The 27,981-nt window shown below is 43.1% G+C and overlaps 1 long non-coding RNA gene across 2 annotated transcripts; it reads right to left on the reverse strand.

Moving 5' to 3' along the window:
* Positions 1 to 840: 840 nt before the first annotated feature.
* Positions 841 to 27,981, reverse strand: LOC103563479 (uncharacterized). 2 transcript variants are annotated; one of them, XR_011538964.1, is made up of 4 exons: positions 27,090 to 27,981; positions 20,563 to 20,848; positions 9,161 to 11,061; positions 841 to 3,020 (listed from the first exon to the last, which is right to left on the reverse strand). It is a non-coding gene; the product is annotated as an uncharacterized lncRNA (long non-coding RNA). The 2 variants fall into 2 exon arrangements; XR_011538963.1 differs by having other exon boundaries at positions 841 to 11,061.

The following is a 27,981-nucleotide window of genomic DNA, read 5'->3' on the forward strand; positions in this document are numbered from 1 at the left end:
CTTTTTCTCCCCAAGCCCCCCGGTACATAGTTGTATATTCTTCGTTGTGGGTTCTTCTAGTTGTGGCATGTGGGACGCTGCCTCAGCGTGGTCTGATGAGCAGTGCCATGTCCGCGCCCAGGATTCGAACCAATGAAACACTGGGCTGCCTGCAGCAGAGCGCGTGAACTTAACCACTCGGCCACGGGGCCAGCCCCTAAAAATCCCTTTTTTTAAATTCCCTTCTTGGTAGGTTGAACTCATTAGGCGTGGTTAAAGGGGCCCATATGCAGATCAAACCAATCTTTACACAACATTACTGTCATATGTCATATGGAAGGAAGATGGCATGTTTATAACTTCTGACTTAGTGGCAATTCACTGACCCTCCAATTTGTTTGGACTTTAATATATTTCCAACAATGTTTTCTGCCATGTTGCTGCTTTTAAGAAAGATTAGCAAAAGAGTATGGGTAAATTAAGAAAATATGGTACAGGTGGAAACCCTTAAAACTTTTTTCCAAAAAAAAGCATTAACCATTGATTTTTTCCACCAAGACATTTTCCTTTACTCTGTCACGGTATTCCACAAATGTCACCTTGAAAAGCAGAGGAACCTCTTGAGGTTTACTTCCATTCTGAAATTCTTTCACCAAGGATATTTACAATTACTTAAGGGGTACAATTCTAATAGACAATTAAGAACATCATTGAATTTTGTATGGTCCTTCAACTATACAGTCATGTGCACATTTTGTCAACAAGCCACTTCCAATGGTTGACATCAGACAACTGGAGCAGAGCCAGATGAAGCAGAGCACATCAAGAAAGTACGCAGATGAAGGCTTTTTACTCCCCATGTCATTAATATATCATTATAGATTTATTACCTTAGTATCCAAAACCATCTTATGCACTTTCTTAAAAGCTATTAAGTATATATACAAGGCAAATATTATATCCTCATTTAATTATGTTTTGACAGATATCTGATAAACATTCAAAATGTTATGGGGTGTGTGGTTTTTATTATTTGCTTGCTTTTCCATTCTGTATCCCAGATACGATGCAAGCACTGGGATGACAGGAATGAAACGCTCAGTCCCCGAGTAAAGAATGTTCACAGTCTCCTTGGGATCGATGATTCAATCAACAGAGTGAAAGAGAAAATGATGGCTTAAGAACAGCGTCACTCATAAACAACAAGGAAAGGGGTTAGGACTGTGCAGGGGGAAGAAGGGAAGGACATCTCAGTGGAAACAACTGAGCTCAGAATCTGAGCACAAGGATGTACTTTACCAGGAGACTTCTGTTTTGCTCTCTGTCCTTCCCGCGTTGGGCTTCGTATTCTCTAAGAAGGCATTGTCTGCCCACCTCAGGACCCCTCATTCTCTTCCTCTCTGTCTAGAATTCTCGCCTCTCCCCACCATCCACTGTACCCCTATTCATTGTTTATTTCTGAAACTGAATTTCAAAGATTCTTTTCATCTCTGCACTCTAGGTTTACACATTTTGCTTGAACTGAGAGTATCTTGCCTTTTTACTTCAGGGTGATTTGGAGTTTATTATGAATTATCTGTAAGATTAGTTAACTAGTCACGCTCATTTCCATTCATTAGTATACATTCATCAGGAATCATTAGTATACAAACTACTGGATTCACCATGAAATGCAAAGCACCTAGAAGGACAAAAAGGACATTCTAAACTCTAACAGCTCTTAGAATAATGAAATTAATGCATAAAATAAACATCAAACAAACGAAAAGTTGGCACACTAAGATGGAGATTGGAAAGTTTTCCAAAAATAGAGAGAACCTTATTTAAAATGGAGATATACACTGAAATATAGTATATTTAGGAAATTCCAAAATATTGGTACCATTCTGGCTTAGTAAAATACTTATTTTATTAATTAAGGTAGTTGAGATGACTTTGCACTATAATAAACAATCTGAGACACCCAAGAGTATGTTTGTGTGTATACATATATAAACACATATTTGCTTACACTATATACATATTTACTTAAACCAAATCTAGTTTTCAGTTTCTGCAGGGCCGTTTGACATCTTGTTCTGTAGCTATAAATCAGAGGGTTTCATGTGGGAACCACAAGGGTGTAACACAACGAGTTCACTTGTCTTGATCCAGGGTGTAGGAAGGACTTGCCCTGAAATACATGAAGAGTGTAGTTCCTTGGGAAATTGCCACAGCAGTTAAGTGGGAGACGCAGGTAGAGAACACTTTGAGCCTCCCCTCAGCAGTGTGGATCTTCAAGAAGGATAGGATAATACAACAATAGGAGACAAGAACTCCTGAAATGGTACTCAGTTCAGTGAAGCCAATAATGGTGCATATCACTAACTCATTGATCTGTGTATCTGAGTAAGAGAGTGATAGAGGAGGAGAGATATGACAAAAGAAATGGCTCATCTCATTTGACCCAGAGAAACCCAAGCAGAATGTTAATGTGGTGTGTATCAAAGCATCTGCCATTCCCACCAGATAAACCCCAGCCACGAGCAGGAAGCACACTCTGCTGCACATGTTGACTGTACAACAATGGGCTTCTAATGTCCTTGTACCAATCAAAGGCCACCATTGCCAGCAGTAGACACTCAGAATCTGAAAAGATAGGGAAGATAAAAAATTGCAGAGCCAAGCCAAAGAAGGGGACTGACTTGCTCTTGGCAAAGAGGTCCACCAGCATCTTGGGCCCAATTGCTGAGGTATAGCAGAGGTCACAGAAGAGAGGTGACTGAGGAAAAAGTACATCGGTGTGTGCAACTGGGAATCCACTTTAATTAAAACAATCATTTCCAGATTTTCCAGAAGATTAATAAGATAAACAACTAGAAATGTGGTAAATAGGTTCACTTCAGTCTCAGGGTTATTGGTAGTTCCAAAGAGAAAGAATTCGGTCCAGGAGGAGCAATCTTCACTGTCCATCTTTTTTATTCTTGTTGTAAACTCTCACAAAAATGATCAAGACAATGATAGCTCAGCATTGAGGCTTCTGGGATATCCAAAAATATTATCTGTAAGACATAAAATGATTTGTTTCTGTAAATTGTCTTCTTTACCCATAGAAAATAGCCCAAGTGCCACTTTTAAAGAGGCATTATTGTTTTGTGAAAAAACTAAAAATATGAGGGATTGGAAGTTGGTAAACTTTAATTCTAAATCTATTTTTCGCTCCTGAGATATGTGACTCATCTTGGCCTCTGTTGCCCACTGTCAGGCAGTAGATCTGAAGGAACTGAAAGCTCATTCTACATCCAAAATAATAGGAAAGAGACAATAAAGTTAGACAAGGCCAGAAGATACAGGACTAACAGAAGTTTGACACAAAGAACCACATTTATCGCATTATTCAAGAAACATGTTGTGGGGAGGGCCAAATGGTAAAGGGGGTCATTGGCACAGCGATGGATGGAAGCTAGACTTTTGGTGGCAAACACGTTGCAGTCTATACAGAAGTCGATATACCGTGATGGACACCTCAAATCTATATAATGTTATAGACCAATGTTACTGCAACTAAAAAAAAAAAAGAAGAGACGAATTAACAAGTAGCAATGCCTTCTCTGGCAGTAATTCACCATTTTGGCTGTAGATAGAATTAATGGGGACTTTAATAAAAAAACACTAATTCCCAGATCACACCATATGTGCTCTGGGTATATCCCATAAAAAACGCTCTAAAAATCTGTCCAGATGATTCTATTACCCAACTGTTATTTGTAGCCACTGAGATAAAGAAACACAGTGAGCTATTATCAAGCTTCCATATTAGAGGCAGACATTGTAAGCAGTTACTTTTCTATATAAGCCTCAGCACAGGACAGCTTAAAATCTCGTTTTCTAGACTTGAAACTGGAGTTTGGGGAGATTAAGTAACTTTAGCAAGATCACAGACTAGTCAGCAGTAGAATGGGATTTGAGCATATATCACTCTGATTGAGAAGCCCTGAGTGCTTTTCAAATTTACGACACCCTGTCGTGTTGGAGACATTTCAAATATCAGTAAGAGGACCCTTCTTGATTTCTAGTAACCATATCAGATGAGTCAATAATCTTTTCTACTTAGCAGACTCATCGCTCATTTGTTCATTTGGTATCAAATGATATCAAATATTTACCATAAAATAGGAACCAGGAGAGATATTGAAGATGTTCTCCAGAAACTCAAAGCCCTAGAAGGGATTCAGAAGAGCACACAAATATTTTACTAATATATTGTGTGACTTACAATTCTGATTATGACAGAGTTGGCATAGACTCACCCTCACATCCTAAGCAATTATAGAATTTCATCAGGGTCATAAATCAACTGTTCTGAGGCATTAGGCGATGGACAGAATGGGGAGATAATCCTTGAAAGAAAGGGAGCACGTGAGGTGAGTTTCATATTTATATGTCTACCTAGGGACATTCCCCAAATATGCAGAAAGTCAGAGTTCCAACACACAGCTGAAGTTTCACTGCATGGAAGAAACAGCGGAGTTCAGGGCTGTTAAGGTAAGTGCAATCTGCAGGGCAGGGGACCTTAGAGAAAAAGTACCTGAAATTTTCTTGGGGTCACCCCTGTTGCTCTTGACCAACCCCTAAGTGGCACGCGGGCAGGTGAGAATGCACAGGGTCTAGCAGAAAATACACGAGGGGCTGAAAGCTGAACAGAGATTCCAGAGGCTGCAGCGACCTGGGGATGTGTGGGATTTTGAACTAACCAGGGTGAAAATAACTTGAAGGATAACAGGGACATTCAGTTGAGATTCCAGAAAGGCGTCATCCTAGGAATAATGTCCACAACATATTGGTAAAGGCTGTGCCTTAGTAGAAAGGAGAAAACTAATACAGACTTTCCCTAACAAAGCCAAAAACAAATCTCTGACAGGATCAAAATGATCTGCTAATAATCTAACTGCTTTTCTTTAAAAAAAAAAATACAGGCGCACATACACACACACAGTGTAGAGATCTACACAGTCATGCACCACATAATGATGGTCTGGTCGATGACAGACTGTGTATATGATGGCGGCCCCATAAGATTAGTACTTAGTGGACTAATAATAGCCTAAGTGTGTAGTAGGCTATACCATCGAGGTTTGTGTAAGTGCACTCTATGATAGTCACACAATGATGAAATCACCTAATGATGCATTTCTCAGAATGTATCCCCATCCTTGAGTGACACATGACTGTGCAGTATATGTCTGTGTATATATATGCACACACAGATAGATGCATATGCAGTATATGTGTATATATATATACACACAGTGTAGAAGAAAGAATATTTTCAAGATATCATATACAAAATATAACATATAATTTTAAAAAGTAGACATGAACAGTTCTGGGAAAATGTAATCCATAATAGAGAAAAAGTCAATAGCTAAAGATAGATGTATGAGCCAGACAGTGGAATTAGTATACAAGGATTTTAAAATGTTGAAGAATTGAGAAAAATTTAACTAGGTAAACATAAACTTAAAACTAATCAAATGGGAATTCTAAAATTAACGATAAAATACTTGAAATAAAAAATCCATTGGATGGGGCCTGGCCCAGTGGCATAGTGGTTAAGCATGCCCCTTCTGCTTCGGTGGCCCAGGGTTCGCCAGTTCGGATCCCAGGTGTGGACATGGCATCACTTGGAAGCCATGCTGTGGCAGGCGTCCCACATATAAAGTAGAGGAAGATGGGCATGGATGTTAGCTCAGGGCCAGTCTTCCCCAGCAAAAAGAGGAGGATTGGCAGCAGATGTTAGCTTAGGGCTAATCTTCCTCAAAAAAAAAAAAGCCATTGGATGCATTTAAAAGCAGATTATATACAGCAAAGTTGAGATAAGTGAAAGCAAACATGGATCAAAAAACTGATGCAAAGAGAGAGAAAAAAGAACAACAAAATAGAACTGTGGGAAAATATCAATATTCTACCATATATGTAATTGTAGTCACAAAAAAGAAGAGAGAAAACGCAGCAGAGAAAACATATGAAGAGATAATGAGTAAAAATAGTCCACGTTTGATGAAAGACATTAAGCCACAGATTCAGAAATTTTAGAAAGCTGCAAACGGAATAAAGAAAAACAAAACAAAACCTAGTACATCACAGACAAACTGTTGAAATTCAAGGTATTACAAAGATAAAGACACCAAATAACAGATGTAGGTTTGCTTCATCAGAAGACATAAAAATCCAAAATTGTACTCATCCAACAGCATAGATTCAAAATAAATGAAGAAAAATTGGCATACCTTAAAAGAGGAATAAAAACAAGTGGCTATAGTGGGTGGAGAGGAAGGATGAATAGGAAAGCACAGAGGGTTTTTAGGGCAGTGAAAATACTCTGATCCTATTATGATGAATATGTCATTACACATTTGTCCAAACCCATAGAATGTACAATACCAAGAGTGGACGCTAATGTAAATGATAGAATTTGGGTAATTATGATATGTCAAAGTACATTAATCAATTGTAATAAATATACCACTCTGGTGAGAGATGTTGATAATGGGGGAAAGCTATGCATTTGTGGGGGCAGGAGGTATATGGGAAACCTCTGTACCTCCCTCTTAATTTTTCTGTGAACTTTTAAAAAAAATTAAATCTGCAAAAGAAGACAAATGTTGAAGAAATGCAAGATGGTGATCACCTCCACATAACTTACTTCTGGGGTTAATTTTTTTTCTCCTTATTTGTATGTTTTCGCCAATAAAATTGAAAAAGAAAACCAACAGACAAAACTAAGAAACAGATGTGATCAATGTAAGCTAATGCTATCAAAATATCTGTCATTGAATAATGTGTCTAAAGGAGCAAATATTTGGGGGCCGGCCCCACAGCCAAGTGATTTAAGTTCCTCTTGCTCCGCTTCAGCGGCCCAGGGTTCACGGGTTCAGATCCTGGGTGCAGACCTGCTCCACCATCAGCCATGCTGTGGCGGCGACCCACATACAAAGTAGAGGAAGACTAGCACATATATTAGCTCAGGGCTAACCTTTCTCCAACAAAAAAGAGGAGGATTGGCAACAAATGTTGGCTCAGGGTAAAATCTTCCTTACGAAAATTTAAAAAAATAATAAAAGAGCAAATATTTGGAACTCTTGACAAGTGGCCAAGGAATTGGCTTAGAGACTTAAGATACACATTCCAGAATGACACTGATGGAATCAAATAAAAAGGAGCCAGTACTTTCTGAGCTGTTTAAAGTCGATTTTTGCTCCTGCTGCTGTAAACTGGAAGATGGATGAGAATGGAGATGGTGAGAATTTGTCATTTATAATTTTATTCTGGTTTCTTTTTCTTTTTTTTTTTTTTTTTGAGGAAGATTAGCCCTGAGCTAACATCTGCCACCAATCCTCCTCGTTTTGCTGAGGAAGACTGGTTCTGAGCTAACAACCGTGCCCATCTTCCTCTACTTTACATGTGGGACGCCTGCCACAGCATGGCTTGTCAAGCAGTGCCATGTCCGCACCCTGGATCTGAACCAGCTAACCCCAGGCCACTGAAGCAGAACGTGTACACTTAACCGCTGCACCACCAGGCTGGCCCCTGTCATTTGTAATGTAAAACTTTATGAACCATGAAACTTTCTGGAGACTTGGGCCGGTCAATTTATTTACTAGAAATGATGAGACCACCATAATCCATAAACTGTCTATCTTCTTATCACCATGGAACGAAATAGAGGAAAGAAACACACAAATTTCTCATCCCTGTTTTTTTTATGTTGCTTTCCTAAATTACTTCTAAGCTCCCTGAATCAGATTTCTATTATAATGAAGTCTTAGCTTTAAAAAAAAGTTGTTTAGTTAGAACTTCATAAATGGCAATAAAACGTTTAACCAAACTGCCAGCACTCAAATTTGTTAAATGTTTTTTATTTGGATTATGACAAGAGCCTCATGGAGACTTGCACAATTTGATATTAGGAACATAAACTATTAGTAGGGAGATTTGTAAAGTAATTCCAAACAAAACCAAGCAGCATGCATAACTTTTAAAACTGCAAAACACGGACAAAATTCTAAATGTATTTAGATAATACAGTAAATCATAAAATATTATAGTAGCAATGGATTATACAAGTTCTGCTGTCTTTTAATGGGAGAGACAATGTAATTTCTGATGCAAAATCAGCCATTTGTGAAGCATCAGCTATTAAATTAAGAGCTTTCAAGTCTGTAAAGTAAGGGGAAGCTAATGGAAGTCAGAGAGAGTGAGGCATTGGTCAAGGCTACAAGGACACAGTGAACATGTCGACCCCATGTGGGCATGGCCAATGTTATTTGGATCAGGGATGACCATTTTTAAGTTTGAAGTAAATGCAATATAACTCCTGTTTCTTTCCTGTAAATAACCAGTATATTACAACTACACAGACTTGTTGGGGGAGTGCATTTGAGGAAAATTAAGGAAATGGGCTTTTTCCCTCTCTGGGAAGGAAATAAATAAAAGCAGTCAGAGGACAGATACAAGTGAGATTAAAATTTAGCAGAAGCAGTAAATTAGGACAAACTGACTTGAAGAAACAAAGTCCAGTGATTATCAGGAAAAGGCATGAGGAAAAGGAAGGGTTTGAGGTTCTCCCATTACAGGTGGGACATGGGCATTTTTTATGAAAGATCATGTCTTCTCTTGACACTTGAAGGCGAAGAGTGATTTTATAGGACTGGTGAACTTGGGGACATCTCAGTGAAATTATCCATTACAACTTTCTTTTTTCTTTGCTCTTTCACTACAATTTTACATTTGATGAAAAATATTGTACCCAAGCAGACCAATTTGTTAAAGTTCCCTTTGAACTGATCACTTGTACGCTTTATAGTTTTAAAATTGGATTATGATCTTTAGTACCTCTACTGACAATTAGACTTTAAAAGTGTTAGGCAAACAATCTGGCCATGGCCCCCGTCTCTGACTCACCTGATACCTTTCTCCCCATCCGTCACTTTTTCCCAGGCTGGTAGCCACAGCACTCAAATGGGTCCCCACCCCCATGGATACGTTCTTTGACTGTACCTCCTACCTGGAAAGCCCAAATCTCACCTCCTTAGAGAGACCTACCCTGACCAGCCAATCTAAAATAGAGTGGCTGTCTGCCCACCCAGCCATCTGGGCTCTCTTGATCACATGACCCTGCTTTATCACCATCTAAAATGACCTTGATTTTTCCTGGGTTTACTCGCTTATTGCTTGTCTCATCTCCCAGTGCTAGTCTGGAGGCTCCTTTGTGGTGCAGGATCCTAAATTATGCTGTTCAGGACTGTGTCTCCAGCACCCGAAATTGTGAAGAGGGAAAATACGTATTTGCAAAATGAGTAAGTCAGCCAGAGGTATATATTAACAAAGAATTAATCATACATTTTAAAATAGATGTATAGAAAGTACACGTAAAGGCAAAACACCAATTGCATGTATAATCATTACGATCATGTTCACAGCATGACTTGTTTAAAATTTCTTCAGAACAATTAATAGCAAACGAGAGTTAGGTCGAGTATGTTTCTCATGTTTTCTAAGTGGGAGAAGCGTGGAGTAGTCATATTTAACATCTGCCTGTGGTGGGCAGAATGACGCCCTGAAAATGCCCAGGCCCTAATCACTGGAACCTAGGATATGCTACGTTTCACGTCGGAAGGGAGCTTGCCAGTGTAATTAAGATTATGGACTTTAAAATAGGGAGATTATTCTAGATTATCTGAGTGGGCCCAAATTAATCACACGAGCCTTAAAAGCAGATAAGTTTCTCCGGCTGGAGCCAGAGATGTGGTGGAAGAGGAGGCAGGAAAGATGCTATAGAGGTGACAGCAGACAGAGTCCGAGTGAGAAGGGCTCAACACTCCACTGCTGGTTCTGAGACATGAGGGCACACCTGCAGGGACTAGAGAGCAACGTCCGGGAGATAAAGACAACCCACAGCTGCCAGTCAGCAAGGAAACAGGGACCTTTTCCTACAGGTGCAAGGAACTGAATTCTGCCAACAACCTAAACGAGCTTTGAAGTGCCTCCGAGGATCTCCTGCTAGAAAGGAACACAGTCCTGCCAACATCTTGATTTGGTTCTTGGGAGACTGGACCAGAGGAACCAGCTGAGCCACACTGTGCCCAGACTTCTGACCCACGGAAACTCTGAGATCATAAATATTGTTTAGGCTGCTAAGTAGTGATAATTCATTATGACAAAAGAAAACTAAATAATGTCTAATAATAATTATAAGAATAACAAGTAACATGGAAGTCTTACAGTGTGTTAGAAAGTTTGCTAAGGAATCTATGAGCATTTCATTTTATTTTTATGATAATTTATGATGTCGTGTACTTGGCACATTTTGAGAAGTCTATTTAACCCAAACTTCTTGTCTTTGAGAACCGCCCCTCCTTACTCACACACGGGAGCGGGCCTTTGGCAATGATGTTAATATTTTGTGATCCCATTGCTCTGGTCTAAAGAGGACCAATGGTGAACACTTGGCCCAAGATGGTCACATAGATCCTAGTCCCTTGATTTGGAATTGTAACTGAGAGATGTTACTTTCGTGAGCATGGAGAATATGAAATCAGAAATTGTGGAGTGGCATTTACATGGAAAGAAAGATAGAATAATGAAGACGTACAGAGAAAAAATAATGGCCAGAGCTTACTGGGCCAGAGGTGAGAGAGAGAGATGTAAAAAGTGGCTTCTGAGGTTTTAGATGGCTTTCCTGTTTGTCTCTATTGCCTCGTGAGGCCCAGCTGTAATTCTGGGCCACCACTTCATTATGGAAACTTTCTCCACTTAGCTTAGACTAGCTTGAGGAGAGTTTTCTTACTCCCAACCAAGAGGGTGTTAACTAAGGCAGGTAGTATTGTTATACTTTCACTTACAGAGATGCTGTATTCATTAGGGTGGGCTCAGCTGATGTAACAAATAGGTTGGTGAAGTTCAAAGACAATGCACTCAAGTAAAATCAAAGAGACGGCCTCAGTCAGCAGCAGACTCTTCTCCTGGCGATTCAAGGAACCAGGTTTCTTTCAGTTGCTGTTCCGCCATCCCTCAGAGTCTTTGTTGTCATCTGAGTCCAGCCTGTATTAAAAAAGGAGAATGGAGGAACAATATGGCCTTCCTAAAATCCTCAGCACCAAAGTAGCATCTATTGCTTTTCTGTTCCTGTTCCATTGGCAAGAACTGGGCAGACAGCCACAATTAACTGCAAGAAAGATTGGGAGATACAGACCAGCCAGGAACCCAGGGAAAGTAAAAGTAGTTATGATAATCAGCCAGCAACCTCTGCCAAAGGATGTTCAATAGCGTGTAGCTGATATTGGCAGAGGTGGGGATGGGAACACGGATGCCTCAGGAAATCTGGATCTGAACCACTTTTCTCTACAACACTTTTGTTTCAGCTGGTGCCTTCCATCTGTTTTATCAGTTGATTTAAAATTCCACTAAACCTGTTAGGTAGCCACTTCACACATTCTGTGCTTGTTGATTTACTTTTAGTTTAGATAGTATCAGAGAAAAGAAACTCATTACTCGGTGCACTCAGAGAGGGTCAGTGACAAATTACACAAGAACAGCTGAGTCCTCAATTAGACTCCTCACAGCAAAGCTCAGAAATATGAGCACCTGTGGGGCCCGCCCAGTGGTGCAGCGGTTAAGTTCACACGTTCCGATTCTCGGAGGCCTGGGGTTCACCGGTTCGGATCCCAGTTGTGGACGTGGCACCACTTGACAAAAGCCATGTTGTGGTAGGAGTACCATGTACAAAGTAGAGGAAGATGGGCATGGATGTTAGCTCAGGGCCAGTCTTCCTCAGCAAAAAAAAAAAAAAAAAGAAGAAGACGAAGAAGAGGATCGCAGTAGTTAGCTCAGGGCTAATCTTCCTCAAAAAAATAAATAAGTAAAAAGAAATATGAGCACCTGCTACACTATTTTTTTTTTCCTTTTTCTCTCCAAAGTCCCCCCAGTACATAGTTGTATATTCTTAGTTGTGGGTCCTTCTAGTTGTGGCATGTGGGACACTGCCTCAGCGTGGCTTGATGAGCAGTACCATGTCCACGCCCAGGATTCGAACCGACGAAACAGTGGGCCACCTGCAGCAAAGTGTGCAAACTTAACCACTCTGCCATGAGGCAGGCCCCTCCTGCTATACTATTTAATGACAAATGGTAGCCACAAAATTGAAACCTGTAACCTCTTTCGGATGAGTACTTCTGAGAGTTTACTAACAAGAAGTCATTTTTTACTCCATTAGTATGAAACAATTAAGTGGGAGTAGGTAATCAACTTAATTTGAAGTTAATTGGCCTAAAATACAAAAAGTCTCTGAATATATTCTAGCATTCTTAATTTTGCCCTGTTACATTTCAGGGTTCTTTGGTGACGCATTGGTGAGATAACCAGGATTAGGGTCTGGCACTAACCCGTAGATCAGGGGTTGCGTTGAGCATAGAGTGAGAACAGGCGTGGTGATATGGATGGTGTGCTTGAACAGGGAAGTTCTCTTACACACACACACACTGTCCGGGGTGTGGTGGGGTGGGTTCCACAACCTACAATTTATCCACATTCATACTTCAGGTACAAAAATTTACAGAGTTTCCAAGGTGAAGAAATGCAGCAGGAAGAAAAGAATCATGGGTAATCTAGACAGGTGGCTGGAGCTGGGTCTGCCTGCTCACGTCAGTCAACAGTGCGCGTCTCTTCCAACTCCAGTTTCAAACGGGGAGTTTGAAACTGGCCATGGCAGGAATATTTACAGGAAGTGGTATATACTACAAATCATGATGTCCCCTTCTCCCCACACAGAACTAGCTGATTGTTAAGCATTTACATGGTGTATTAGCCAGGGTTCTCCAGAGAAACAGAACCAATATGATGTATAAAGATAAACTTATTATGAGAGATTGGTTCACATGATTACAGAGGCTGAGCAGTCCCATAGTCTGCTCTCTGCAAGCTGGAGGCCTGGGAAAGGCTGTGGCATAATTCTACTCTAAACGCAAAGGCCTGAGAACCAGGAGCTCCAATGTCCTAGGACAGGAGAAGATGATGTGGCAGCTCAATTCGCCCTTCCTCTGCCTTGTTGTTCTACTGAGGCCCTTCATGGATTGGACGCTGCCCATCCACATTGGTGAGGGTGGCCGTCTTTACTCAGTCAACTGATTCAAATGCTAATCTCTTCTGGAAACACTCTCACAGACACACCTAGAAATAGTTTTAGCAGCCATCTGGGCATCCCTTAGCCCACTCAGGTTGACGCGTAAAATTAACCATCACACCTGCACATCACTGGTGGTACCCGTAATCCAGGTGGACTAACGTGATCATCTGAGAAGGTTTTTTTCCCAGGTGACATTGTTACTGCCTGGGGCCAGGCTTCTGAAGCTGACTTGCTGACAGTTGAGCAGGGCCTGACAAAAGCATGTCAGTCTCAGACAGCAGGCTATGAGCATGAGAACTGCCAGTCGGTACAGTAGGAGACACTCTCATCTACCATCTGGGGAAGGAAGACTGCAGAACCCCATTGTCAACAGAGCCCCTCAGTGTCGGGGGCAGAGTGGAGAGTGGTTCATATGGGCTGACTTTACAGGGGTCTCACAGCTTGTGCTAGTCCATTCTCCCAGGGGAATGATAATTTAGTACTAAATTCTACCTTATGTGCTGTTTAGAAAACGTGGGAGAAAGTAAATCCACACAGTGCCTGAACAGAAAGCCTTGTCCTAACTGCAGAGTTGGCTGGGAAACCTTCTAGAAGCTGAGTTAGCACCATCCCCGTTAATTTGGGGGGCCCTTCCATGATATGTAGATGGAACCTCACCACAAATCAGATAAAAGCAGTCCGCCCTGTGTCTTTTCGTCTATCTTTCCATCTTCTTCACTGGTGATTTACAAATCTGCCCAGTTAACGATCTACTGTGTATGCTAGCCTATTGACAGAGAGCTTGCTGGGAACTAGTCTGGGGTCCCATAAAAGTGATCAGTTTTCCTTTTTGATGCAACCTATGAAAAAGGAGAGAACCTGATGGCAGGTAACCTGGAGGAGTCAGAAAATATTTCCAGTCAGCCTGATGAGTGCATCACAGCATCAGGACACTTATTTCCTCTTTTACTGTTAGAAATCATAATCAAAATCCTACCCCAGCATCAGGTCAGGGACTTTTGAACTGTGACCCAGGTGTCTTACTGAGTTGTAGCTCGATACAGAAGTATCAGAGTCAGACAACTCTGTATTTGAGCACTTTGCCAAACCAAAGCAAATCAAAACAAACAAGTCGGGGACTGTGGCAGGGTGTGTAAATGCCTTCAAGTTGGCATTCTGGTGAGTAGAGAGCTGGAGGGCAATTCTAACTAATTCCTTAGCCACTTTCCAGAATGCCAGGGGGAAAAATGTCTTTACAACCTGAAAATCTACGGAATCTGGAGATGAGTTCAAATCTTTTTTGGATCAGTTTCAGGCTCATTCTTTTCCAAGTAAATTGCTCAATCTAAGTGTAAGTAGAGTATGATTGCTCCTCCTCTCCCCACAACTTCTTTTAGCTATTAACACTGAAGGCAAGCCGAGAGAGGGTAAAAAATATCCCAGGAAGGGAAATGATGCTATTTAAGGTCCAATCCCACTAGTGCCAATGAGAATATATCAAAACAGATGTAAGTTTCAATAGTAGTGTTACTTGCCTTTGAACAGCCCAGGGGACATACTTAAGGTGAACACCTTGATCAGTTTTCATGGACCCAGGCAGTGAAGCAGTATGGTGACAGGAAGAAAACTGTGGCCTCTTTGAAAAACATGGGTGACATCTCCAGATTTAGATTTGGCTTTTTTCCCCCTTTCTTTTCTTTCTCTTCTCTTCTCTCCTCCTCTCTCCCTCTCCTTCTCTCTCTTTTTCTTTCTGCTAAGGTTCTGGAGCCTCTTCATATCTAGGTAATGGTATCATTTAATTGGAATTTCCTTCAAAAATAATAGAAGTGTTCAGTAGGTAGATACCACCACACTTATACGCCCAGACAAAGAAAGAGCTCAGAGGTGTAGACATTTCTGATTGCAGTGAATTCCGACACTATTCTTTAAGTGCTGGCTCAACAGTGTCAGCAGCAGGAAGACATCCAACAACTGGACACCCTTCCTTTTCACATCCCGTGTACTAACGCAAGAGAGCAGGACAGAGAAGCTGGTTACTATCTCCCACTTTTTCTCACACCTGGAGCACCTCAAGTATTCCCAATGTCAAAGCTTAAAAACTGACCTGGGAGCCGCTTCAATGTCTTCAGAGTGGAGGGAAAACCTATGGAAGAAACCCCAAACCAGAAGACATGGCTTCTCTTTCCATGGGGAACACAGGATAGAGCTGAAGGAACTCTGGACATTTGGGGAGAACTCTAGGGTTACTGTATTGTCTGAAACAAAGGAGTTGGAGTAGCACATTGAAATCTGCAATTTAGCAGAGGAATCTCCATACCCGGCAGCCTACGTCTTTATATAACCCCTATTGATGTGGTGCAGGAAAAGGAATCAGGCAAAACAGAGCTGCAGTAAAGTGAATGAACACATCACGCCCTGAATTCAAGATGCCTTGGGCTCTTTACTTGAGAACCAGTGGCCAATGTGGGACATAAGTGAGTTTAGCAGACACCCAATGGCTAGTGAGGATGAAGGAGCAAACAAACAAAACCCCCACCACTGCTCCCTACACCACCGCCTCATGAATTTATTCATCTTTTTAATTTTAATTTGGAGATATGCATTTACTCGCAGTCTTGTTATTATTTTATTTAAATAGCAGGATGTTTTCAATAAGATACTAAAAAGCACAGCAAAGCTGTTACAGGTGCTAGCTTCCTCACGGTGTATAGGTTTAAGACGTCTCTGGATAAGTACTGATAACTCCATACTTCTATGTAATATAAGGTTGAGAGTATCTAAGCATTTATTGAGCACCAACCCTGAAAAATATCCATCATCACTGATTGGACTTGACCTACTATTACAGAAATTACAAACATTTGGGGGGTTCATGGCTACTAAGGGAACTTTGAGGATTATAACTTGAACATTAAATGATTCAATGACTTCCCTCACAAGTGTGAAAAGAAGGCCCGGTTGCATCTAAGAAAGAAGATACTGCCTTCCAGACCCGCGGATCTTTTTGAAACTTGGGAATGGACAGAAGATGCTGATAGGCACTTAGGGTACTGGAAATTGTCTTTTGAATGCTCTGGCTTAGCTTCCCTGGGTCTTGCTAACTCACTATTATTACAGACGGCAGTTTTGAGAAGGTAGAGAAGTTGATCTCCATCAAGATGAGGCTGGGAAATGGATTCCATTCGATTTTGCTAATTATGATCAGTCTGAGATTGAGACTCAGTTCTTTACTTGAAAATCAGAACTCTTGGTCCTAATGTGGGCCATTATAGACAGATTGTAGAGTTTTATGAATTGGGCTGCCTTTTGAGAAGTGAACTTATGAACTTAATTTACTTGTAGATAAAAATCTGTGTCATTTCAGATGCTAAGGTTCAGTGACGAATGGCCATAAGAGAAACTTCAATTTCAATATTCACTAGAGGCCACATCTTAGCAAACAAGATTGATATGCCATCTTATCTGTCCCATTTATTTGTGGGAAAGGGGAGTCAGGGTCTATGTATACTCATAACAAGCAGCATACGCACATTCTTATTCTTGGCAAAGAGAAAAAGAGGGACTCAACCCTGGAAGAGACAGGACCAGAAGCAGTCCCCCAATAGATGCCAATTAAGTGGGGAGTGGAAAGATGGACCTTTTACTTCTAGGACCAAGGAGACATTAGATGCTGCCTCAGCACTGAGCTGTCAGTGAGGGAAGACTACCAACCACCCATGGCTACAGAGTGTCTGCTCATCATCTTCTTCCCTTCCTGATTGACATGTAATGTGTGGACCACATCTATCCAATGATGTGGACAAAGTAAGCTCCAGGGACACAGTATGTCTTGGTGAGATTGGAAAGTCTCAACACAACCTGACAAAGCTGACTCAACAGAATCAGGTGGAGGTAGTTGCTCTGTGAGGTAAGGTGCAGTATATACACAGCTCCTGGTACATCCTCCTGAGTTATCACAAGCAATTGTTTTCAAATAAGTGATCGACCCAATTCCAAAATACTCTCCCAAGGTTCAGTTTTATATACCCATTTCTAGTATTGATTTTCTTAGCCTAGATCCTCTAGAAAACAGAGTCTCAAGTAAGGAGTAAGGTATTTGGGAAGCGCAAGCCTGTTTAACCCAAACCTCTGGTCTTTGAGAACCGCCCCTCCTCACTCACACATAGGACTGGGCCTTTGGCAATGATGTTAGCATTTTGTGATCCCATTGCTCTGGCCTCAAGGGGAACAATGTTCATAGAGGAAATAACCCACGTGTCATCAGTAGGAAAGCTGTGGGGCATTCACACAGAACGCTCCTCAGTTATGCTGAGGAGCAAATGCTGCCACACACATCCGGGTGAATCTCATAGATGCGATGCTGAGGGAGGCAGGCTGGACATAAAATAATACATGAATAACATACAGAAAGGAGGCCCTCTTTTCTCTTTTTTCTTTCTTTTAACATAACAGGGGCCTTGAATCAGGCTCTCCATTGGCAATATCACGTCATGAAAGATTAACAGCTGAAGATTCAGGAGACCCATGATCTGGCTGAGCTCTGTTCCCGAGAGCTCCCATATGACAATGGGCAATCTCCGCCTCAATGTCCTAGGTTGGTCCGTCTGATCCATCACACCTCTGGAATATACTAAGTCTACATCTGTTCATTAGTGTGACTCTGTAATTATGACCCATAACTGAGGGCAGTGTACTTATCGTGTCCTGGTGCCTCCTATTTTCTCCTTGTTGGCTTTCAAGATGTTATGGCACATATTGAGCTAGGAATCTTAGTGTAGTACCAGTGACGACTTGTGAACCATTCTCCTGGTGAACATCTTTCCACTGCAGCCACATGGCCTAGAACCTTCTGCTGTGAACCAGATGGTCAATCCTGGAGAAGTTTATTTCCTGCAGATTAGCCGAGTTCTGTGCTGAAGAGCTCTTCTCTCCCCACTATTGCCCCAGACAGGACCTTATGAACCTTCCCCAGTCAACTTTTGCTGTGGAGGGCAGCCGCTGTGAACGTCACCACATTGGCCTTGAACAGAGGGAGTGCCCTGGCTGAGAAGTTAGAGGGAGAGGAAGTCCCTGGTGCTGCCTTCGGGGCTGCGAAGTCTGAACCTCTCCTTCCAGAACGGTCCTGTTCTGTGTGGTGGGCAGGTTCTGGGGTAACAGAGTGCTGTTTCAGTTTCGCTGTGCCCTCACCAATTTCCCAACACTCTGCCAAACATTACTATATGTTTGCAGAACCTCAAAGCATCTCCCTCCAAATATTTATTAAAACATTTTTCTCTTAATTTCTTTAAAAGACCTACGACTATTTAAAGCAAAAGTTTAACACTATATTGTGGGATTAAAACATGAGTAGATGTGAAATTTATGCCGACAATAGCACAAAGGGGAGGAGGTCAACGGACCTGTTCTGTGGCAGGGCTTGTCATTTTAACATTGATGAAAATAGTACACTATTAAGTCTAAGTAGATTGTGATATGTTAAAGATGCAAATATAACATAAGTATGTTAAAGATGCACATTCCTGGAGCAACCGCTAAAACTATGCAAGTGGTTCACTTAAATACTAGTAAAGGAATTAAATAGAATACAAAAAGGTATTTGTACAAGAGTGTTCAGAGAGGAAATAGCCCACGTGCCCATCAGTAGGAAAGTTGTGGGGCACTCACACAGCAGAACGGTCCTCTGCTGTGCCCAGGAGCAAATGCTGACACACACACAGTGGGTGAGTCTCATAAACGTGATGCTGAGGGAGGCAGGCTGGACATAAAATCATCTACGTTGTATGATTTCAGCTTAAACGAATCTACAGTGAAAAAACGAACAGTGGTTGCCTCCGGGAGAGAAAAATTTCATGGGAAGGAACATGTGGGCATTTTCTGGGGATAATGGAAATATTGAATTCTTAAAAGGGGTGAAGCTTATATGGGTATATTTATTTATCAAAACTGTGTGGTTGAGATTTGTACCTTTCAATGTACATACATCTTGCCCAACAAAAAAACTGAAAACACATAAAGTGAGGGGTGGGGAATGGGCTGAAGTAGAGATGAAAGAGAAATGGCAGACAGTTAGTAGCTGTTGAAGCTGAGTGACGGGTCTGTTATGCTATTTTGTTTATTATGTATATGTTCCTAATTTTCTGTAATAAAACACTTCCATAAAAAGAAAACTGACCTACAGTGTTAGCTGGTAAGATGTTGGTTACCTTTGGGAAGGAGGGAGGGAGAAAGCGATTGTCGGGGGCCACGAGCAAAGCTGGTTCTAGATGTTGGTTACACAAGTGCATGCCCTCTGACAATTCATCCAGTTTTACATGAATGATTTCTGCATATATTTCTGTATGCAGGATATACATCAATAAAAAACTTAAATCCTGCCTATTTGTACAAAAATCCTACACTCGATATTTCAGAACAACAGTAGTGTGTTGCTTTGTTTCATTTGAAAGTGGAACACATTCACTCATGGCAACATCCGATGGATTTTAATTTCCAAAGTATCTATTAATGTCCTCACCCTTGCGTGACCCCCTAGGTCTTTCTAGTTTTGACTCAATTTGGTAAGTGGCATGGTTTTGAGTTTTTATGATGCAATTTTTATCCAGCAAAGTCTACCCCCACGGTGATGCTCACCAAGGCCAAGACGCCTAGGACAGTGCCGTGTGCACAGCATGCTCTCAAGACCTGTGGGACTGGGTGGAATCAGGAACAAAATGAGGAGTAGGGGTTGGTCCACGAAAAGGGTGGTGAGTAGGTGATGCAGGTGAGACTGAAAGGCTGTAGCTCAGCGACAAACGTTTCCACATTAATTAGAGAAACCACTTGTAACTCATTCACCAAGATGCTGGCTTAAGGCAGCGGTTCTCAGCAGTGGCGGCACACTGTACTCACCCGGAGAGCTTTAAAAACACTGGTGGCCGGGGCCCACTCCAGGGATTCTGACTTAACTGGTCTGTTGCCACGAGGGTTTGGGGAATTTTAAAAGGCCCCCAGGTGATTCTAATGCGCAGTTAGGGGCAAGAACCACTGACTCGAGGTTGGGGAGGCATGAGCTGTAAGGGTGAGCTACGGAACTTGCCCCCCACCCCGGCCCGCACTGCAGAGCCTCAGTTGGGGTCTTAGGTAGCAGCTTTGCCCTGTTGAAATCAAAGAGCTGCTTCAGGCCTTGCTCAGTTGTCTGGCTAAACTGGAGCAGGAGGAAATGTCTCCTCAGCAGGTCTGTCTTTATGGCTCTTGCTCTCAGAGTAAGAGCTTGTTTCAGGCATGGTGGTTTGATTTAGTCTGAGTTGAAAATCATGAATAGCCTACAAATACCAAAAAGGGTCGAGAAGAATTTGCAAACACGTGGAATGCATTAGATGTGTTTTCAAGTTTCTCCTACGATTATAAATAAAAAGATATAATGTTGAGCTTTGATTTCCTAAACTCAGCCCTCAGCCACTTACCTAAATTATGCCCCATCTTTCCAAAATGCTTCCGCATCCTCTGGCGGGGCTAATTCCCAGCGCTGAAGAGTACTGGATGGACGTGAAGCGCAGAGGAATCCTGCTTCCTGCAGGAGCGTCCCTCCCCAGGACCCGGGAATGACGAGGGCAGCTGCAGGAGTGTGGTCTGGTGGCTGTGCTTGGGCTCCGGAGTCGGGCAGAGTCGACACCGTGTCCCAGCCCAGCCCCTTAGTAGCTGTGGGGCTTTGGACAAGTTACTCGACTTGAGCAGGTATACAAACCTCATCTGCAAGAAAAAGCACAATGACACTGATGGCAAAAATGACAGTGATTTTCCATCCCTCCTGCATCCATGTCCTTTGTGATGTGGTTTTGCAGCTGCTCCCATCAAGAGGCAGAATCTGCTCCCCAAACCTTGCATCTGGGCTCGCCCTATTCGCTCTGGCCAACAGAATGCAGTGGCTATGACAGTGTGCCCATTTCAGGCCTGAGCCCGAAGGTCTTGAATGCGTCTGCTTTTTCCTTCAGAATTCTGCCATCTCCATGAGAACAAGCCCATGTTAGCCTGCTGGAGGATGCGACACCACGGCGAGGAGAACCAAGGGGCTCAGTCAGCACCCAGCTCACACGCAGAGGCAGAGTCCCCCAGGCAGCCAGCAGCCGACCAAAAGGCACGAAGGAGCCCAGCTGAGCCCAGCAGAGTGGCCCAGCTAAGCCCAGCCTAAAGTGCTGACCAGCTCAGCTGAGCTAAGTTTTGGGGTGGGTTGCTAAGCAGCAATAGCTAACTTACAAATAGACCCACTGCACAAAGGATGTCAGATTCAATGCCACGTTGATTCCAAGTTACCCGGCGAGCAGTAGTCCCCCCAGAGGTACTGACTTCCCCTTCTACAGTTTCATCTCTTGAGTTACACAGACATGCTCAGAGACACGTATGCATGTGACTGGTGCTTAAATGGGTTGGAAGGCCAGACACAGGTTCTCCCTAAATTTCTACACCTCACGCTGTGGACTTCCACACACACACTGAGGCCGCCTGACAAGGACTTCCTTCCATGATGATTAGCCTCGCCCCCCTCAGCCCAGCTCCCACCCCGTAAGGTGATAACAGGCCCCCAGGGCCAGGGACTCCAGTAGTTGAGAATTTGGAGATTCATGACCTGAGGCTACCGCATCCCTTTCTTCCTTCCCCTGGTCTGTCCCCAAGCTGTGCTGGCCCTTCTATTCTGCCTTGACTGCTCCCAGCTGTTCATGCCGCCCCACGCAGCTCTCTTCCCTCCCTCCGTCCCTCTCTCCTGCTCTAGCTCTTTCTTTCATTAGTCTTTGTCCCTTTTCCTCAGTAAATTAACTCTTCTTCCACTCTGCTTTATACACACTCACTTGGGAACCAAAAATTCACCCCACAGCTTAGTATTCCCAGTTTTGGAAACATTCTGGACATTCTGGAATGAGAACCCTGCCATCCTCCTCCAGAGAACCTGGAAGCAGCTGATTCGAGAGGAATCTTGCTTTCTCATTTCCTTCTAATTAAACCATTTCTCCTCAAGCACCAGCATTCAAGATAAAATGGTTTAAAACTGTTTGTGGTCATAAAAAGGAACAAAGTCCTGACACGCTACAACTTGGATGGACCTTGAAGACATTACGCTGAGTGAATGAAGCCAATCCCAAAAGCCCAGGTGTTACATGATTCTATTTATACAGTAATAATGTCCAGTACAGGGAAACCCACAGAGACAGAAAGTGGATGAGTGGCTGCTTAGGGCTGGGGATGGTGGGGCGGGGGTGACAGCTAAAGGGTACAGGTTCCTTTTTGAGGTGATAAAAATGTTCTAACATTGACTGTGGTGTTGGTTGCACATACACACGAGTATATGAAAATCCATTGAATTGTACACTTTAAATGAACAAATGGTAATGTATATGGGCTTTACCTCAATAAAGCTGTTTAAAGTTTTAAAAATTACAAACTATTTTATACATACAAAATAATATATATATATATACACAAGGTATGAAGAAAAATAAAATAAACACCCTGTACCTATCACCTTCTTAATAAATAAAACTTCATTAGTACCTTTAAAGCCATCTGCATGGTCCTTCTGAAATATTACCCTTTGCCTCCTCACCAAGGAAAATCATTCATCCGATGTTTAAAAAAATATATTGTTCCTTTGACTTTCATCATAGTTATACTACATATGTATGTACTGTAAACATTGTTTAACTTTATAAAACTTTTGACAAATGTGCTGTATATACACCTGTAACTTGCGTTTTTCACTCAACGTTGTATTTTTGACTGCCTTCCACGTTTTAAACAGTTTCTATTCAATGTATTATTTACTAATTAGCCTCTAAAGTGAAGATACTAAAACCTACCTCAGAGAGAATTCTTGTGAGATAATGAATATAAAGTGCTTATGGCAGTGCTTGACTCAGAGGTGTTCAATTTTTGATATATATTATTATATAATTATTAATATGTTGTTATAATTGCTATATATATTATCATATATATTGAATTATTATATATATAACATATATTATAATTATTGCTATAACATTCTCTGTGAATGTGTGCTATTTCACCAACTGCATTATACATTAATAGTTTTCAAGCCATAGTAAAATCTGAGTTACACAGAACTTTGGGAAGTGCCTCATTCTAGATATTTGAATTTCTGGGTAGCTAAGGTTTAAATTTTGTATGTGCCAAATTCATTTCTAAATGTATATTTTCCAATTTAAACAAACTAAAGGGATGAACTTCATAAAAAGTTTCAGCCATTTCCACATTGTCTTGCAAGCCCGTTATGAATGTATGCGGCAGAGCTCTCATCCGACGGCACAAACCGTTCCGTGTTCTGCTTTAAAAGTTCTCCTTCATTTGTGCACTTCCACAGCCCGACACAGCCCACAGAGCTGCCGTTTTTCATGACTGTGCGCTTCCCCGACTTCCACACAGTCAGAGGGAGAACAGCTGAGGGGAGAGGACACAAGGCAGCCAGGCTCTGAGCCCCGACCAGGAGAACGGTGGGACCCCGAGCCCTCCCAAGGGGGGATCAGAGATTCTCCTGGGGCCATCAAGTTTTCCACGGCGGCTGCTGGTGCCAGTTTCCAAGCTGCCGCCATCGGAGGGCAGTTTGATCCTGTCCAGCAGCACAGGTCCATCTGTGGGGGCTGCCTAGACGCCTTCACTGGAAAGGACTGTGAGGTCAAGTTCAAGCTCTGCAGAGTGAGGCCTCGCATTTATTACCAGCGTCTGCAGTTACAGTTCCCAGCACAGCCTTCACCTGCTCCCGCTTGTCATGAGATGTTAAATGACCCCAGGGCGGTCCTAGGGCTCTGATGAACATTACCCTGTCCTCTAGGAGCTTCTGGGTCAGAGAGTGCTCTCCTTCACTCCCACTGCACATGTCTGGATGTATCAGCAAGCATGTGTGTTTATAGGTACTGTAACTGTGTTCTGGATATGAATCCTGACCCAGGCATTAATTTATTTAAAACAATGTTGTAACATTTTCAAAATGTTGGACATCTTACATTCTCTATTTCTGTTATTTCTAATTTTATTACATTATGGCCCAGAAATGTAAAGTGTAAAATTTTTGTCATTTTATATTTACTAAGTATAGCATTTTGTTTCCAGGTTTTGGTCAAAGGTATTTCTATTTCTTTGCAAGTCTGTTGACTCTTTTTTTTTTTAAATTTGTTACTACATTCTTTTGAGTATCTTCATACAGATCAGTTACATTTTCACTGTTTCTTCTGCTTAAAAAATTTCTGGCCCTTCATTCTGTCATGGACTTTTCCTTCCATGCCTTATGCTCTAGATTCTATGATCTAATATCTGCCTGTGAGTTAAGATCGCTTTCAGTTCTAGACACCAGAAAAGCTGACACACAAGAGTATGAACAAGCAAGGGAGGAGCAGGCTGAAGAGGTAGGAGGGGCCAGGTTGTCTGAGCTCTTGCAATGAGAAGCAGTAGAGTGTTTAAATTTTTTTTTTTTAAAGATTTTATTTTTTTCCTTTTTCTTCCCAACGGCCCCCGGTACATAGCTGTATATTCTTAGTTGTGGGTCCTTCTAGTTGTGGCATGTGGGATGCCACCTCAGCGTGGTTTGATGAGCGGTGCCATGTCCGGGTCCAGGATTCGAACTGACGAAACACTGGGCCGCCTACCACGGGGCCAGCCCCAGCAATAGAGAGTTTAAATGGGGGAGGTGGGTGGAGCATAACATGGTTCTTCCCCTTTTCAAGAGATCACTCTGGATGCTGAGCAGAGAATGGCTGTAGAAGGGCAAGCGAGGAAGTAGAGACAGTTGGGAGGCTGTCCTTGGCAGTAGACCAGTAAGAGAGGAAGGTGGCTGGCCCCGCCAGAGAAATGGAGACAGCAAGAAGCTGCACTCAGGATGCATGTGACAGGCAGGGCCAACAGGACTTGCTGTGAGATTGCATGGGGGGTGAGAAGGGCAGAGTCAAGGATGACTCCCGGGTGCTCTCCTCAGGGAAGAGGACCCAGGCCTGGGGGTGATCAGCAGATGGTATTCAAAGCTGGGAGACTGGGTGGGATCTGAGCAGAGAGGGCACACAGCAAAGAGAAGGAGGCTGAGGATTACTAGAAATCTGGTGGGGGGAGGAGGAGCGGAAGGAGGAAGATAGAGTGAGGGGGAAGGGGCTAGGAAATCCAGAGGAAAGTGTTTCGAGGAGGAGGAAACAGGGGCCAGGGGGCCAGCGGTTAAGTTTGCACGCTCTGCTTCAGTGGCCCAGGGTTTCAACGGTTTGGATCCTGGGTGCAGACCCAGCACCGCTCATCAAGCCACGCTGAGTCGGCGTCCCACATAGCAGAACTAGAAGGACTTATGACTAGAATACACAACTCTGTACTGGGGGGCTTTGGGGAGAAGAAGAAAAAGAAGAGGAGGAAGTCTGGCAACAGATGTTAGCTCACGGCCAATCCTTAGGGGAAAAAAAGGGAGGAAGTGCTCAATTGTATCATCTGTGTCAAACGCAGCAGAAAAGGTGAATGAGATAACAAACCTTAAAAACTTAGCCTTGTATTTAGCAAAATGGAAATCATTGGTGACCTGTATAAAAGCCACTTCAGTGAAGTGCAGTGGAGAAAGCTGGAACAGAATCAGTTCAGGAGAGAACGTGAGGAGAGGCTGCTTGAGTTGAGCAGAGAAGCAGAACGGTACATGGAGAGGAATCTGGGCTCAAGGGAAATCTGTTTCTTTAATGCACAACCTTCAGGCATGTTTGTACACAGATGTTGGCAAAGAATCATCAGAGACACAGAACTCTGGACGTACCCTGAACGGGCTTCTCAGCCCAAGTTTGCTCAAAGCTACAACTTTAATCTTTAAAATAAATGGAATTTTTGCCATCTTTTTCATAATACAGGTATACCCCACAGAATATATCCCCAGTTAGTGTTTTTCTGGAAAAAGACATGTGAGTCTCTAATACTTAAACTGCACAGCAGCCACTTATTACTCAGTACATTTTTCAGCTGATATTTATATAAACTCTACATTGAGTCCTCAAAAAGAACATTTTAAACTAAATGGTTTGCAAGAAAAGCTTCATGTTGCTTCCAAATTCAATTGGTAGATCATCAATCATGCTGGTCACTCTGCAAAGCTTTGGAGTGTCAACAAGCTGTCCAATATCTGATGTTCCTGGTCAAGGAGATGCCACTGCTACTGCACAAAGCAACTGTGCGGTAACAACCACATTAAATGCGGGGTGACCAAGAAACAATATCTTAAGCATTTTCCATCCTAACACCGTATTTGTAACTTCTATCTAGGTGCCATATAGTGATTTAGGAAATTGGTAGGGTTTTTCCAGGACTTGCAATGTCTTATAATTTTTGCTATTGAAGATAATGGGAAATAGGTTCTCCTTAGTATTTTCTCAGAGAAAGTCTGACATTTCAGGCACAAATCACTGACACATATTAATGGTGGATGACTTCCCAGTCTTGTTTCACTTTTAAATTTTTAATTACTTAGGTCGGAAATTACTTAACTTCATTTCTTCCAAATCTTGTAGTAAAACTGATGCTCCAGAAAGCCATAGCACAGATATTCTGCTGTTTTGCATCCTCTTTACATAGAATTGGGGCTGCCAAGACTCATTGGAGAAGCAGGTAGTAATGCAGAACTTGGAATTAATCAGAGGAACTAAAAGGGGAACTGACTTAAGAGAATTATCAGTGTAACCCCCACCAGCAATAAATTATTAAAAGTGGTTCCAAATGTATATTTAAAAAGGGATGTTAAATGTGGTTACAAAGAAACCATACTGTAGGGCAGAAAGGCTGAGTTGTGTATTACCTTCCTACACAAACTTCCCCAAGATTTTGGGAGGACCACCGGGAACTTCTGGTCCTGTTGCCTGTGTTAATTAGGCCAAGAGGTCCACACTGGGATAAGGAAACGGTGAACCAGCCTGTGTGGGGCATCAAAGAAGGGGTGTGGGTGTTGTCCCCCAAAGCAGCTTAGGGAGTCACTCACCTGTGCGCGTGAGTGTCCTGTCTGCATAATGCACGAATGAGGGCTGCTCACTGTGATGTTTTCTCTTTTTCACAACATGGCTGAGTTAGTTTCAAGAGGCCAGACCAAGACGTGGACCGTTCAGTCAGGCAGGGTCCACGGGGCGCTCTGGGCGGGCCTGACCACGGGGTCCAGAGGGAGGATCGTCGCAGCCGGAGGGATACAGGGGATGGCGAGAAAGGCGGCGTTGAAAAGGCAACTTCCAGCTTCCGAGTTCCCCAGCATTTCCATTCTAGCCAGCGAATTCATGGTTTCAAAGGCGGGCCAGGGAGCTTCCCTTCGGGGTCCAGGTAGTCTCAGCACCCGCCGGCTGCTCAGCCACACGCCCACCTGGGTACCAGCCTCAACAAGCGGGGCCTGCCCCATTGCGCATGCCAACCGGGGCGGGGTGCGGAAAGTGGGCGAGGCATGGAGTGGCGGGAGAGGGCGTGGGGCGCTGGTAGGGAGGGCGTGGTCTGGCAGAAGGCGTGGCGTGGCGGAAGGCGGTGGGGGCGTGATGGAGGGCGGTGGGGGCTTGGGGGGCGTGGTGGAGGGCGGTGGGGTGTTGCAGGAGGTGGGGCGTGGTTAGGGAGGGTGTGGTGGCGGAGGGGAGGGCGGGAGACGGCGCAGGCGCTCCGAGGTCCTGGAGGGCAGATTGTCCCCGTGCCCCCTCCTGCAAGCTGCAAGAGGCGCTGGGCACTCGCTGGTCTGCGAGAAGTCCAAGTTCCGCCGCGACAAGTCGCCCCAGCGGCATCTTGTGGAGATGCAGGACCACGATAACAAGGAGAGTCCAGCCGCTCTGGGCCCGGCGGACCACGCCGGTCGCCCTGCATGGGTTTGGGTAGTTCCGCGCTCCGCTGGGCGTGCTGGAACC

The sequence above is a fragment of the Equus przewalskii genome, chromosome 4, assembly GCF_037783145.1.
Source record: "Equus przewalskii isolate Varuska chromosome 4, EquPr2, whole genome shotgun sequence".
NCBI classification, from domain to species: Eukaryota; Metazoa; Chordata; class Mammalia; order Perissodactyla; family Equidae; genus Equus; species Equus przewalskii.